Raw genomic sequence first — 14553 nt, 5'->3', positions numbered from 1 at the left:
GAAGAAATTCTTAGAAACATACTATTTTTCCAAGACTGAATCACTAAGAAATAAACAATCTGAATATACAGATTACTACTAAGGACATTGAATCAGTATTCAAAAACCTCCCAAGAATCAAAAGTCTAGGACCAGATAGATTCACTGATGAATTCCATCAAATATTTCAAAGATTTAATACCTATCCTTTTCTAACTCTCCCAAAACACTGAAGAGGAGAGAATTCTGCTAACTTCATTTTATGGGGCCAACATAACCCTGATACTAAAACCAGACAAGGACACTACACACACACACACACATACACACACACACACACACACAGGCCTATATTCATACAACATAGATGCAAAAAGTCAACAAAATACAAGCAAACCAAATTCAATAATACATTAAAAGGATTATACACCATGATCAAGCAGAGTTTATTCCAGGGATGCAAATATACTTCAACATTTGCAGATAAATCATTGTGATATACCACATTAACAAACTGAAAGATAAAAATCATATTATCTTAGTAGATGCAGAAAAGGCATTTAACAAAATTCAACATCCATTTATAATAAAACTCTCAAACAAAATACTATAGAGGAAACTTGCCTCAGCATAATAAGGCCATACTGAGAAACTCTTGGGTAACATCATACTCAAGAGTGGAATGCTGAAAGCTTTTCCTTTAAGATCAGGAGCAAAAGAAGGATGACCACTTTTACCATTTTGATTCACCATACTGTTAGAAGCCAGAGCAATTAGGTAAGAAAAGGAAATAAAAGGCATCCAAATTGGAAAGGAAGAAGTAAAAGCGTCACTATTTGCAAATGGCATGATACTACATATAGAAAGCCCTAAAGACTTCAAACAATATATATATATATATATATATATATATATATATTTATGTGTGTGTGTGTATGTATATTAGAACTAATAAATAAATTCAGTAAAGTTGCAGGATTCAAAACCAATATACAGAAATCTGTTGTCTACTGATCCACTAATAGTAAACTATTAGAAAGAAATTATGAAAACAATCCTGTTTACGATTGCATCCAATAAAATGCCTAGGAACAAATTTAACCAAGGAGGTGAAAGACCTAAAATGAACACTCTACCATTGATTAAATATTGAAGAAGACACAAAATAAATGGAAAGATATTCTATATTTATACACTGGAAGAATTACCATACTTAAAATGTCCATACTACCCAAATCAATCTATGGATTAAATGCAATCCCTGTCAAAATTCCATGGTATTTTTTACAGAACTAGATCAAATAATTCTAAAATTTTTATGGAACTGCAAAAGACATGAAATAGTTAATGCAATCCTGAGAAAGAAGAACAAAATTGGAGATATCATGCTCCCTGATTTCAAACTATCATACAAAGCTATACTAATCAAAATAGTATTACATTGCATTAAAGCAGACACACAGATCAGTGGAACAGAATAAAGAACCCAGGGGGAGAAAAAAATACATATATGGCCAATTAATTTACAACAAAGGAGCCAAAACTATGCAATGGGGAAAGGACAGTCTTTTCAAATGGTTCTGAGAAAACTGGACAACCATATAAAAACAATGAAACTAAGCCATGATCTTATACCATACACAAAAATCAACACAAAATGAATTAAAGGCATGACTATAAGAACTGAAACCATTATACTCCTAGAAGAAAACTTTGGTAGTAAGCTCCTGGACATAGCCTTTTAATTTTTGGATTTGAGTCTAAGTGGAGGCAACAAAAGCAAAAATAAACAAGTGGGGATACGTGAAACTAAAAAGCAGCAGAAAGAGCAAAGGAAACCATCAACAAAATAAAAAGGCAACCTACTGAATAAGAGAAAAGATTTCCAAATCATATATCTGATAAAAGGCTAATACCCAAAACACATAAAGAATTCAAACAACTTAATAGCAGCAAGCAAACAAGCAATCTGATTTAAAAATGGGTAGAGGATCTAAACAGACATTTTTTTTTTCCCAAAGATATACAGATGGTCAACAAGCACATGTAGAGAAAGGCAAATCAAAACCACAATGAGATATTACCTCACATCAGTTAGAATGGCTATTATCAAAAAGACAAGAAATCACAAGTATTAGAGAGGAAGTGGAGCAAAGGAAATCCTTGTACACTGTTGGTTAATGTAAATTGCTGCAGCTACCATGATAAACAGCATGAAAGTTCTTAAAAAAATTAAAAGTAAAAGTATCATATGATTCAGCTTTGTTACTTTTCAGTATTTACCAGAATGAAACGAGAACACTAACTTGAAAAGATATATGCACCCCTATGTTAATCGCAGCACTATTTACAATAGCCAAGATTCTGAAAGAACCTAAGTGTCCATCAATGGATGAGTGGATAAAGAAGATATCACACACACCCATACACACACACACACACACACACACACACACACAGGAATACTATTTAGCCATGTAAAAGAAGAAAATTTTGCCATTTGTGACAACATGGTTGGACCTTGAGAGTATTATGCTAAGCGAATTAAGTCAGAGAAAGGCAAATACTGTATGATTTCACTTTTCAATGGAATCTAATAAAAACAGCAAACAAAGAAAACAAAATTTATAGAGACAGAGAACAGATTGGTTTGGTTATCAGAGGGGAAAGAAATTGGGGGGTGAAAGAAAGGGTGAAGAGGTAAATTGTATGGTGATGGATGGTAAATAGACTTACTGTGGTGATCACAAATATCAAATATGTATACAAATATCAAATTATTATATCATATAACTGAAATTAATATAATGTTATATACCAATTTTACCCCAGTAAAAAATAGAGGTAAATAAATCATGACTGTATTTGTTACATTAGTTGTTCATATGACTATGGCGTTCACATGGTATTTGTTTTTAGTTGTAATTCACCTGTAATTTAGTTTGACATCTGGGAGTCAATATCCGAAGCATTCCTAGTTATAATTCTCTAGCTCTTAATACCGTATAATTAAAGTGTTTATAGGCATTGTGAATTTAATTGACATGTAAAAATATGTTTATAGATGATAAGCACATAATTTTCATATCAAACATCGAAAGTAAGTGTGAAACTTTTTTCCTTGTAATTCTTTTGACAGAGCCTCTTTCAATGGTTTAACTTATTTTTTTCTCATAATTATGTTATTGAGTAGTTTTGGCTCAAAATTAGAGAATTTATTTTAGCCTTGATAAGGATCCAAATGCTACAGGACATGTTGAAAACTGAATTAAAGACAAACTTAAATAATTTAGAAGACAAAAACAGAGAGATGAGTAAGAGTTGGAGGGTATAGGGACACAAAAAATTAATTACAAAAGAAACACTTATTTTGGAGGGGAAAATAAGTGCTTCTACAGCATTCTTCCACTCCTCCCCAACCCTGTTTAGTGACTTAGAGTTTCTGTGGCATGAACTAGACATGAATTTAAATGTCCGTTGGTCTGTCACTTTATAGGTACATGTCCTTGGACACACTTGCATTCTCTCTTAGCCACAGTTTTTTAATATGTAAAAAAATCTTCTCTGTCTCACTCCTTAACCATTAACTTGCTAGGAAATCTTTGTTAAATTCCACGGCTCTACCTTCAAATATATCCTTGTTGCTCCAAATCCTCATTATACCTTATCTGATTATTGTAATATGCTTCTCCTTTGTCTCCTGCTTCCAATCTCGCTCTTTCTGTCCTTAATGCAGAAGCCACCGTGAACCTTTGAAAATTTAGGTCAGATTGTATCGTTCTGCTCCTCTAAACATTCCAGTGACTCCCCTTCTCATTCAGAGTAAAAGCCAAGGTTCTTACAAAGGCTTACAAGATCTGACCTGCTCTGCTCCGCAGTGACCTCTAACTAGGCTCTCTCACTGCTATGCTCCTGCCACTCTGACTTTTTTTGATATTCTTTGAATCCAACAGGCACCTGCATTAAGAATACTCTTCCCCCAGATACCTCATGTTTTTGCTTAAATATTAACTCATCAGTGAGGCTTTCTTTGACCATTTTAAAATTACCACTTACCCCTCCCTGCTCTACTCACTATCACTCTTTCTCACTTTAATTTTTCCAATGGCACTCCACCTTCTAACATACTATATCATTTGCTTATTATGCTTATTGCTTAGCATCTTTCTTCCCCCTTTAGGATGTAAACTTAACAAAGGAGGGATTTTGCTGCTTTGTTCACTGATGTATATCAAGCTCCCAGAACAGTGTGCTGAAGCTGGTAGGTGCTCAATGAGTATTTGTTAAATGAATGAATGAATAAGTGTCTATGCCAATAAGTGTTGTTTTGAAGATTAAATGGTTTGATAGTCCTTCTATATTCTTGCCGAGATATTTCTAAACTTTTCTGCTTATAAAATGCCATCAGTTATCCCCCTATTCTCAACTGGATAAGAAATAAACATTAAAAAGAAACACCATGTAACAACAGTTTTAAAAAGATTACAATGAGCTATACATTTTTTATTCATTAATATATTTGCTTGCTTTGAGGTCTAGAGCCCTATGCCACTGACACATTCATAGTGTTATTAGATGTAGCTTAGCTAATCCTATGGCTAGGCTAATAGAACATCCTGAAAAGATTAAGCTTCTGTGGAAACAGTAAATACATACACACACACACACACACACACATACACAGTCAAAAACAATAATCAGTTTTAAAATCAAGTGAAGGAAGATCAACAATAACACTAAGAGGTGACAAAAATATCCTGAGATCTAATTAATGTTTCCACTGCAGTTAACATAGTACCAGCTTAGTTAACTGCATGATGAGCAGGAAAAAAAAAAAAAATGACTATCAATACCTCATTGCGCTGTGGTGAAACATATATCATATAATGTGTGAAGCACCTATTCCTCAACAGTTGATTTTGAATATCAAAACCAGGGGTACTGCACTTTATAGTGTGGTGTCAAACTCTTCCATGTTTTTAAATTTGATTTTCTCAGATTATAACAAGCAAAGCACACTTTTTACATTAAGTTAATCTCTCCAATAAATTTCCCTCTTGAGAAGGTCTGTGTAGATTATTATGCATAGGCCAATATTTTGTCATTCTCATTTATAACTCAGTCTTCTGTGATTTTCTGATTCACACAAATAAAGAGACAAAATTGAATGTTTAAACCTAATGTCTAGTCTCTGAACCCAGACAGTCATCATGTCGGTGTAGACCCCTCATGAAACACAGTCTGAAACGGCCCCCTAATTGTCTCTACCATATACTAAGTGTAATTACAATCTTTCAGTAAGTTTCAGGACATAGTCTCTCTTCTCTAGGAAACTCTCAATATACTGATGAGATAAAAAATTAATTTTCTTACTCTCTTGAAATGATTGTTATATATGTGTGTGTATAGGCTAAAAGTCTGAAGTAACTGCCTAAATTATCCTTGAGGGCAACTCAAAGATATATTTAAATGGATATATATTGAGTTCTATGAACATAGAAATTAAATGAAACCTTGAACAAATGTTGCCAAAAATTGTTTCTAAATCTGCCAACTCTTGCTTCCATCCTTTTAACAGTCATTTTTGTGACTCATAGGCTACATTTTAACAGCTAAATTTTAGCCTTTTTAAATTCTCTTAACATGTTATTTTGGTTTGCTGCTTGGGAAGTTTTTCACGTTTTCAAATTGATGATTGATTTTGATGGGGTTTTGGGGTAATGAGGGGTTTGGAGCCGATGGCCAAAAAAGAATTCTTGAAGACGTCTTTGGTGCAAAAAGGTGATTTTATTAAAGCATGGGGACAGAACCCATAGGCAGAAAGAAATACACTGGGGTTGTGACAGGTAACTGATCATATGCCCCCAGGTTGGGAGGGGATTAGGGAGAGCATAAGTCCCTAAAGAATTTTGGAAGCAAGGTTTCCAGGACTTTTGAGGGGCTAGATTTGTTGGGAAAATGGCATTTATTACTGTTTAGTAAAAACTCAGTCATGAGACCCTTCAGATGTATATAAGGGGGCCATAAACTTGGGGTATGATTACCAGCATATATCCTGGAGGAGTTGAGATAAAGGAAGTTTCCAAAAGGAATTTTTATATGTTAAAGTAGGTTTACAGGATTGGGGAGGGGGTGGTCAGGATAATGTTAAGCCAAGGTTCCCTTTTGCCTCTAGCAAAGTGTCAACATCGAGGCAGCTGAGCTCCTAGAGGGAGGTCACTCTGCCTGTTTCAAGGACTTGTCAATGGGCAGTAAGGGAATTTAGTTTTTCATTTGCCTTTGTTTTCCATACCACCATGGCAAGCACTTAAACCCCTTTCCTTGGTTTTTGGGTAGGCAGGAGTATCCAAGGAATATCACACATATTCTACCTGGGGGATGGGGCGGGTGCTATTAGCCTGTACTTTGCCCTCAGCTTGCCTTATGCTTTGTCCTCAATTTGACTCCAGAGTGTTGAGGTCCGAAGTTTTGTCTTAGTGAAGAATATTCTTAACAATGTGATATTTTGGAGTCTATCATGATTACTTACAAACTTTACAAAAGAGGTTGTCATAGCAACCAGAGCTTAGTAGCTCAGTGTTCCAGATTTTCAGATTTGTTTTTCATACTTAAGTAATATCATCCCTCTGCAGTGCTTTAGACCACTTGTAAAATAAATGAAATGTTTACCAGGAGCATTAAAGAGAAATGCTTAAGGAATTTCCTATAAATAAATGTTTCTGTGCAATTTGCAAATGTATGTCTCTATATAAATGTATGTGTGTATATGTGTTTTATCTATAATACGTATGTAAATATATGCTTTGTGTGACCCATCCTCTTCCCCACATATCTATGACCTCAAATTCTGCTCACCCTTCAAGACTCAAACTCCACAAAATTGTCTCAAATACACCAAGTATTCAGCTTTCCCATTCTCTCATAGCCCTTTTGAACCTCTGGTCCTACACTTATCCTATCCTAATTGTACTCAATTAAACTATGTAAGCATCTATCTTTTTTAATTTTTTTAATCTTTATTTATTTTTGAGTGTGAGAGGGAGACAGAGTGCAAGCAGGCAAAGAGCAGAGAGAAAGGGAGACAGAGAATCCCAGGGGTCTCCAGGCTCTGAGCTGTCAGCACACAGCCTGACGTGGGGCTTAAACTCGTGAACCACAAGATCACAACCTTAGCTGAAGTCAGACATTTAATTGACTGAGCCACCCAGGCACCCCTGTAAGCATCTATCATCTTTATCTCTGGGTTTCTGCACTCCTGAAAGATGGGAAATACCATCTTACTTCTTGCTATGTTTCTCTCAAAGACCACTACAGCAACTTAAAATGTAGGAATTAAATAGATATTGAGCAAAATATATGTCTTTGTCAAGCAACTCTTTGGGCAGGGCACATAGAGTTCTGCTTGATGGAGTACCGATATTCTATGTACATATGCAAATAGCACTGCCTTCAACTTTAGAGTTCACATTTATCTTATTAAATATTAAAATGAGCTCTCTGTAGAGTACTACCTCTTACTGTCACTTGATTAACTGCACTATAAAGTTATTTTATAATGCCAGAGAAAGTGCTAAGTATTCAAGACATCAAAAGACTTTACCACGGGTCTTAGAATGTAGAGGCCTTAAGATCTTAAAACCAGAATTAAATTAACTGTAGAGATAGAGAAGCCAAAATACTTTTCACATTGGCTGGCCTCGTTAAGAATTTTCTATTTTCATTCTTTTTCGAGCCACAATGTAAAGATCCAGTTTTTGTATTTTGTACAATATAATAGAATTGCTAAATAATCTAATAAAGTGCATAGATAGTACAAATCTATTATGGAAACAAGAAAATTAGGGGGCAACAAGAAACATTATTTTCCTGCATTTCATTTCCAAGTATCTCTTATAGTGAATATTCTGTCTTTCCATTTTTAATGTTCTAACTCTGACTGACTTTCATGTTCCTATTCTCACATTACTGCTTCCTGGTTATTCTTCTTTCCCCATTTCTTTTCTTACTAGGCTGTCAGGAAGGTAGTTACAAATTAATATTAGTCTTGTCACCTGCAGGTTCAGAATTGTAAAGTATTGCGGCCCACCATCAATCCTAGACTTTCAGTTGTCACATCAACCCTCCCCACCTATCCTGCCCGACCATGACCTTTCCTCTACCACAAGTATCTGTCTAGTCTCATCTTAGGGTACTCAGTTAGGCGAGGGGCTCTTCACACTTGCAGAAATCTTACTTATTTTCATATCTTCAACTATGTTCATATTTTTCTGTATACTTGGAACGTTCTTCAGTTTAATTCACTTCCACAAACATTAACTGAGTACCTAATGTTTACCAGAGACTGTGCTATGTCCTAGGGACACAAAAATGTAAATATGGAGCAGTTGCCTTTAAGGATAGTTCATTCTTTTAATCTTTCTTTGTCAATCCTTTGGTCTTTCCTGTACATGCTACTTACAATACTTCTGAGAAAAAAATTTCTGATTTAATTGACCTGATGCTGCTCATTCTTTTACTCCATATATTCTCTTACTCCATATTCCATATTTCTTCTTCAGTTGTGTTGTCATCTGTAACTTCTTAGGCCAGATTTTTCTCTGGGAAATGCTTTGAAAATTCTAGAACTTGTAATAATATTCATGTGGGATCCAAGGAATTTAACAAAAATCCCCTACCCCTGGACAAGCAGAGCAAGACTAACTCCATTTTGTGCTACACCCACCATCTCATGTATAACCCCCACATGACCTACTTATTGCTTAAGACACTCCCCCACCCTAGTCAAGCCACTGAGCACACCCTTACTGGAAACAGGCTCATAAAGGAATGTGGAACCCCTAACCGCCGAAGAATGTAAACCCTGTCTTTTGCCCGCCAAACTTGCGTGCCAATTCTGACCAGAATGATAGGCTAGTTCAAACAGTTACTATAGGGTAAATTGTAATTCAATTGGCCACCTGCGTGTGGACTGACATGAATGTGCAACTTTCTGTGTGTGTTACAATCTCATTGGCCACTGGCCCTTATAAAACTGCTATGCCTTTTAACATAGGGGTCCAAGTCCCTGTTCCGCTGTGTTGGGTATACTTGGGCCCAAGCTCGAGCTTGCAAATAAACCCTCATACGTTTGCATCTGTATTGGCTCCTTGGTGGTCTCTCAGATTCGAAATCGGGGGCATTACATTCATATTTCCTAAATTATTTAATAGGTCACTTAATAGGTATATTTAAAGCATCTTTATGCTCTGAAACTTTTACATATAAAAATTTTATACCCTGCGGAGTTCTGGAAGAGACTAATCTATAGTGAAAATAATCAGAAGAGTTGTTGCTTCTGAGATAATGGGGACAGTGATTGACAGGGAGGGGGCACAACAAATAGAACTTTCTGTGCTTAAAGTTTGCATTACACAGGAGTATATGTTCATCTAAATTCATAAAGTAGCCACTAAGATTTTGTCCTTTTTGCTGTATATAAATTTTACTTTTTTATGTCTTTGTTTTGTATTTATTTCTTAGCTGTTTTATGCCTTTCCTTCATAGGGTGAAGTCCTGAACAAAGGAAGTTCTGTCCTCTTGGAACTTGGGGGCTAGCACAGTGGTACACAGAAGCATTCTGATGAAGCTCGCTGAAGCCTCTCTTTTTGGGTTCTTATACAGGCTTCATTACACAGGTATGATTGATTAACTCATTAGCTAGAGTGATTGATTCAACCTCTAGCCCTCTCCTCTCTCAGAAAAGCAGGGAATAGGACTGAAAATTCCAACCCTCTCATTTAAGGTTGTTTCTCCTGGCAATCAGATTGCATTCTTAGGTGCTTTCCAAAAGTCACCTTCTTTAACATAAACCCAGTTGTGATGGAAAGGGACTTGTTATGAATAACAACACACCCATTTCACCTATATGGCTCCAGCATTTTCTGGAACCGAGGGTAAGAGACCAAATATTATAACAAAAGATGCTCCATTGCTCTTATCAGGAAAGTCTAAGGGTTTGGGGAGCTGTGAGCCAGGAACTGTGGATGAAGACCAAATATGTAGAAGGAACACACTGTGGCTATCTGAATGACCAAATATTTATAATTTACTTTCTCTGATGATCAGAAAGGATTTTTTTGGAGGACATGCGGGGGGGGGGGGTGGTGGTGGGGAATTAGATTTAGAAGGTGTCTTAGTCCCTTTTAAGCTACTATAACAGAGTACCATAGACCCGGTGGTTTATAAATAATAGAGACTTATTTCTCACAGTTTCGTTGGCTAGGAAGTCCAAAATCAAGGTGCTGATAGATAGTGTCTGGTGAAGGCCTGTTTACAGATGGCTGTTTTGCTGTGTCCTCACATGGCAGAAAGGGGCAAGAGAGCTCTTTGGGGCCTCTTTTAAAAGGGCAATAACCTCATTCAGGAATGCTCCAATATCATGATCTAATCACATCCCATAGGTCCCACCTGAAAATACCATCACTGGAGATTAAGTTTCAACACAAATTTTGGGGGGGGGGGGGACATACACATTCAGTCTATAGCTGAAAGTACTTTTTTTTTTTTCTGTGGTAACAGAAATATTTATAATTCCCTTTCTAAAATCCACAGAATTTTTTCAGACAATTCACATTAAATCCCATAAGGGAAAAAATTGCAAGCCAGATTCTTGCTATAAACTCATCCTACAGATGAGGAGAACAAAGGCAAAAGAAATGTAGATAAAATTAAATTTTCTTACAACTTGCAGCCCACTGATAAACACCTGAGACAAGCAGAGTGACATTCCTCAGGAACTCACAACTGCCTTAACATTAATGCTTTGCTAGAGGCAAAAAACAACCTTAGCTTGACAACAGCCAAATCTCTAGGATACTGTAAATCTTCTTTAACATATGAAAAGCCCTTTAGAAACTTCCTTTATCTCTACCTCTCCATTTAAGAGTATATAATCAATCACTCCTCACAATCACAGTACAGCTCTTTGTACCCATGGTTCCTGTCCCTGTGCTTTAATAAAAATTTCCTTTCTTGCACGCAAAATGTCTCAAGAATTCGTTCTTGACCATTCGCTCCTGGCCCACAGCACATCACTACTGTGTGCATGAGAAAGTATTTTTTGTACTGTAAATGAGAGCAATGTCTCCCAAAGCTCAGGCTGTTAGGGTAAAAACATTTGAGAATTCTAGATTATCTTATTTTTTTAATTGGTAATAAAATAATGATACCCAGGTTAAACAGTTTCAGTTCTGCTACACTGCATGCATACAACGCACTTAATTTGTAGTGGTGGGAAAATCTATGGTTTCCATTACATATATGGAGGGAAGAAACTCCATGAGTGTTCCTGTAGCTGAAAAGGGAAACTATGACCATTGAACCATCAGAAATTGCCATCTTCTAGATCAAAATCTGGAAAAATTGGTAATTTTATATGGTTCAACTTAATGTATACTGTCTGGGGAACATGTGATGGGTTTTGGTAGTTAGCATGAGAGTTTGAGCATGGATAGAGATTTCTCACTAAGTTTATGGATAGTGAGAAAAGCTCTTAGAAGGTAAGGTATGGGAAATTTTTTTGATAATATTAATTAGAACAAATCAGGGTTAAGATATTTAACAGATCATCTTCTGTTACTAGGCATCAGGAGACAGTTTCCTAGACTGGCTCCTCATATACTTGGAAATGCTATTAAATCCAATTAGTATTCATCCTACCTCCATATATCTAAATATATCTGTTAAAAGCTTAATATTTACCAAGCATAGTATAAGTTTTGAAATCCACCAAAGAAAACACACAAAGCTTATTCTAAAGGATATAGAGCTCTATTAAGATACTGAATAATTACTCAACAGTTATCAGGTATCTGCCTTTTGTCATATCTGATAAATTCAGGATAGGGCAGTAAATTTTAGTAGGAATAATCTGAAAAATTCAAATTTGAGATGACTTTGCAAGGAATACTACGTAGAGTTGTACTGTTTTCCAATGTACAAAGTAGAATGAAGACGACTAGACAAGGGAGCAAAAGTGCTCTGGTATGATGCTGTGTCCATCTAGAAGAGATTCAATTTTCTAATTTTTACATAGGTGTCCAATGGGTAAGTGAGGTCCAACAAAATGAGAGATAAGGTGGAAATGCCTAGTTGGTAGTTACTCAAAACTGCATCTTAAAAAAGTATTTTAAAAGCCAAAAGCTATTTACCTCCATCATTCTGGCCCCAGTCCACATTCGGGGATGCAGAAGAGATTTTTACTTATTATTTCAGTTTTTGAGTGGTACCCATATTTGTACTTGTAGACACAATTCATTTTAAATTAGAAGAGTCCTGGGGCGCGTGGGTGGCGCAGTGGGTTAAGCGTCCGACTTCAGCCAGGTCACGATCTCGCGGTCCGGGAGTTCGAGCCCCGCGTCGGGCTCTGGGCTGATGGCTCAGAGCCTGGAGCCTGTTTCCGATTCTGTGTCTCCCTCTCTCTCTGCCCCTCCCCCGTTCATGCTCTGTCTCTCTCTGTCCCAAAAATAAAAATAAACGTTGAAAAAAAAATTAAAAAAAAAATAAATAAATTAGAAGAGTCCTTAGAAAGTCATCGAGTTGACATGGAATTTTACAATGGGACAGAGATATAGGGAAGTAATCTTTTTCAAGATCCTATGGAGTATACAAATATTTCATTGAGGGAAGGCCAAGTTTTTCTATAGTAATAATCCTAATCCCAGAGTTTTAAAATAATGAAAATTTCTTGCTCAATCTATACATTGGACAAGTGGCTGTACTCACTAGTCTCTCAGGGATCCAGGCTGATGGAGGCTGTATTCCTGCAGTACAAGGAAGGGGTACACTGTCTTCTGTAAGCTTCCATGAAGAAGTAACACATCACTTCTGATCATATTTTCATTTGTTAAAGCAAAGGAGACAGAGTTCGATCCTGGCATGCACATAGAAGAACTGGCAGACTTGTGAAAAACCCTAATGCCTATTACACCAGGTTAGGAAAAGACCCAAACAGCTTGTACCCATATTCAAATATGAGTTCAAGAAGTCTGTCCAAAATCAAGTATAAATTATTTGAATTATATGTTCACTAAAAAATCTTCACGGTATCAATGTTAAATACATAGAAAGTGGCTATCTTCCTTTTGATCTGTAACATGTTAATAGCTGGAAGAACAAAATATTATTTCATAATGGATAAATTTTTAAAAAAATTTTGATACAGCGTATAAATCATGTAAAATATTCCACTATTTACTATAGAAAAATTATTTATTTTCTATTCAAAAGAAGAAAAAAAAATAACCCACAACACTATTTCTCCTCTCTTCCCTAACAGTTTATTCTGGTTATAATCTAAAGACCTTCATTTATTGGATACACTAAAATAAAAGGCTTATTACATTTTGACATTTGGTTTCCTCTTTTCAGTACACAGATCTTCCTTGACTTATGACGTGGTTACATCTTGCTAAACCCAATCTAAGTAGAAAGTATCATTTAGTTGAAAATGCATTTAATAAACCTAACTTGCGGAAATAGCTTAGCCTAGCCTACCTTAAACAAGGTACGCTTGCATTAGCCTACATTGGGCAGAATCATTTAGCACAAAGCCTTTTTTTCTAATAAATAAATAAAATGAATATCTCAGGTAGTTTATTGAAAACTGTATTGAAAGTGAAAAACAGAATATTTGTTAACCCTGTTGTTTACCCTGGTGATCCTGTGGCTGACAGGAAATAGTGGCTCTCTGCTGCTGTGCAGCATCACAGGAGAGGATCCTACTGCTTATTGCTAGCCTGGGAAAAGATCAAAATTCAAAACTCAAGTATTCTAGTTTCTACTGAATTTATATCAGCTTTCACCATTACAGTTTGAACACCTTAAGTCAAACCATCATAAGTTGAGAGCCGTCTGTACTACACAGACTAGCTGCAGCAGGCACTGTCTTTCACACACCAAAAGCCACTTTCTTTTCCCTTTCCAGTAGAAAACAGATTTGTTTCAGTGCCCACTCTTCCCATAGAAGACCTGGGAGAAATCTTAATTGCTCAAATCTAATCACTGTGGTACCAGCCATTCCCCTTGCTAGTGTTGTATTTAGAAATGAATATATGACCCTTGTGACCAATGAAGAGTGGATTTCTAGGCAATCTTTCTTCACACTTAAAAATAAGTTCAAACAGGGGTGCCTGGGTGGCTCCATGGGTTAAACAACTGACTCTTGATTTCGCCTCAGGTCATGATCTTATGGTTCAGTTCGTGGAATCCAGCCACATTCTGGGCTCAGCACTGACAGGATGGAGCCTGCTTGGGATTCTTTCTCTCTCTCTCTGCCCCTGCCCTGCTTGTGCTCGCTCTCTCCCACTTGAAATTAAAAACTTGAAACAGTAATTTTTCTTGCTGGATATTGTCAAATCTGTGTGGGATGCTTGGAACTATGGCAGCCATCATATGACAAACAAAGCAAGACGTTACGAACAACAGGTTGAGTAAGATAGAAGGCCTTTAAGTCCACTGGGCTCTATTCCTTGTTAGGTAAAACTATGCATTCCCTAATTCTTTACATCAGTGTTTCTCAAAATACTAGTCTCAAAC

This window comes from Lynx canadensis, chromosome A1, assembly GCF_007474595.2.
Source record: "Lynx canadensis isolate LIC74 chromosome A1, mLynCan4.pri.v2, whole genome shotgun sequence".
Classification (NCBI taxonomy): domain Eukaryota; kingdom Metazoa; phylum Chordata; class Mammalia; order Carnivora; family Felidae; genus Lynx; species Lynx canadensis.
The sequence above is the reverse complement of the archived record's forward strand: the minus strand, read 5'-3'. Positions refer to the sequence as shown.